General features: G+C 35.5%; 1 protein-coding gene across 1 annotated transcript in view; it reads right to left on the minus strand.

Annotated features, from left to right (window-relative positions):
- Positions 1-2,500, minus strand: part of LOC143026787 (uncharacterized) — a gene marked incomplete at its 5' end in the record, with an annotated part of 48,815 nt that overhangs the window by 40,968 nt on the left and 5,347 nt on the right.

The following is a 2,500-nucleotide window of genomic DNA, read 5'->3' on the forward strand; positions in this document are numbered from 1 at the left end:
CCCGTTGAGTGGGTTAGGGCGTCGTTACTTTCGGCGATGGTTGAGAGGATGGCGGTTCGAATCCTGCCATCGGCGAAGTTGAACCAAGGGCATGGTTCATTAAATTCCACGCTACAACGTCCTCTGTCAGGGGCACCGTATCATCATCAATTGTAAGTTTTAACTAAAGATTAACTAAATTAGTAACGAAAACTCCTTACAGATGCCAAAAGGTAAAGGCTAAGGGAAAAAAAAAAAAAAAAAAAAGTGATGCGAGATTGTCCACGAGAATAGAAGCGCTGGTGAACTACAGTCCATGACAACGACAATCGTTCTCTCTTCGCGTCCATTTCCCTTTTTTTTCTTCCTATTTTCTTTCTTTCTCCTTTCTTAGCTCTCTTTTTCTCTTTTTTTTTCTGGTTTCTGTATTTGCCTCCGGTCTGGATCTTCATGTGTTCAACATAGTTTCCATTTTACGGGTTCTCTTGGCATGTTTTTAAGAGTGATTCATCTTGTTTATTAATAAATTCATTTAATTGAAAAACAGTATGTGTATATATATATATGTATATATATATATATATATATATATATGTATTGTCAGCTCCATCCTTCCTCTTAGTGCACTGTATATTAGCAGAGTTGCAAACAACAGCTATTTGTATCATTTCTTTCCCGATAACATGCATCTATATATCAATAGCTCACATGATTATTATTATTATATATATATATATATATATAAAGCTATATATGTATACATATATATGCGGGAAAAAATCCTTGGTGGTTTTCCGCATAATTAGAATCACGAGTTCATGTGATTTCTCGTGCATATATATAGCAAAAACGGTTTAACGGATTTCCACGAAAGTTGACTTACGTAGTCAGACACCAACCATCAAAATTGCCAATAATTTGTCATAAAAACAGTTCAATAGTTGCAATTTGCTTAAAACATTGCAGGACAACGTCAACCATGACAATATTCAATACACAGCTGGTCGTGTTCGTAGAGTTCACAAGGGGGGATTGGTCATTCATATTTCGATCCAATAATAATGATGATATTAATATTAATGACAATAAGAACCCTGAAAGAAGCCCTTAGACCTACTCCCTGGCTTATTTGGGTTCGCTGAAGTTCTGCTGGCTATAGCCCAAGAGTCACTAGCCTTACCTGAGAAGCCCTCCGATGTAGTTGGTCGCCATTCCCTGAATCAGGTCATTCATCCCGTCCTTCTGACCTTGACCTTGTCCTTGTCCTTGTCCGTAACCCGGGGGAGGGCGTTGTCCCTGGCCGCCTCCTCCTCTGTTGTTGCAAGGAGGAGCTGGTTAGTGACAAATGGATGCAAACTAGGTGACCTGAGTGCCACGCCCAGGCGAGGTCAGGCGAGGGGTCAAATAGTGCCACAACAAAACGAACGAGCAGGAGGGGAAGGGATAAGGAGAGAACACAAGGAAATTAATAAATGAAAAAAAAGTATATATATATATATATATATATATATATATATATATATATATATATATATATTATATATATATATATATTAATAATAAAATAAATTTATAAAAATAAATAGATAAATAGTTGAATGAATAAAGATGAGGTAGAGTGAGCAAAAAATAAAGAAATAAATAGGTAGATTTGTAAATAGATTGAACAAATAAAAAAAACTAAATAAATGAAGAAATGAAATAAACAAAAAAAAAATGGAATGAATTGATGAAAAGTAAAACATTTTGAAAACAAAAGAGGTCAAAAGGAATAACAAGATTACTAAAACATGGCACCAAAGTCACATAACAAAATCTTTCTCGTAAAAGTCCAACTCTGACTTCACTTTCCTCATTCGGTTCCAGAAACAGAAACAAGAACGAGTAAATAGATAAATAAAAAGATACGTACAATCTATAAATTAGCAAGTTTTTCAATAAAATCCTTTGTTTTATATCCAAAAACTTGTGTCGTTTCTTGACGGGAAATGGTCATTTTGAGACGTCACAAATTTATACCCACTTAAAAAAAAATGTGTGTGTATATATATATATATATATATATATATATATATATATATATATATATATATATATATATATATATATATATATATATATATGACACACCGGAAATGACGTCAGAGCAGGTAACTATGTGAACACGACCTTTATGTTAAAATGCTTATTAACACATTGTGGGTGTTAAGTTAAACAACATCACTCCACACCAACCAATGCGAGTTAAGTTAAATTCACTCCATACCAGAGGTAAACCTCTTTTAGGAAGTTTATTCTGGCTAACGGTAATCGATTATCTGAAGATATTAACGTGGAAAGGATTGCAACCACAACATACGCTACACAGGCTCCCCTCCATGGAGGTTTGGTTATCCTCCACATAGGCCTGCTTCACTGCCTCCATGGAGGCCTGATTCCCTCCATGGAGGTAGAGCTTCCCTCCATGGAAGTAGGGTTACCCTCCACTTAGGCCTGATTCCCTCCATGGAGGTAGGGTTAC

Source organism: Oratosquilla oratoria, chromosome 7, assembly GCF_046742065.1.
Source record: "Oratosquilla oratoria isolate Oo_2021 chromosome 7, ASM4674206v1, whole genome shotgun sequence".
Classification (NCBI taxonomy): domain Eukaryota; kingdom Metazoa; phylum Arthropoda; class Malacostraca; order Stomatopoda; family Squillidae; genus Oratosquilla; species Oratosquilla oratoria.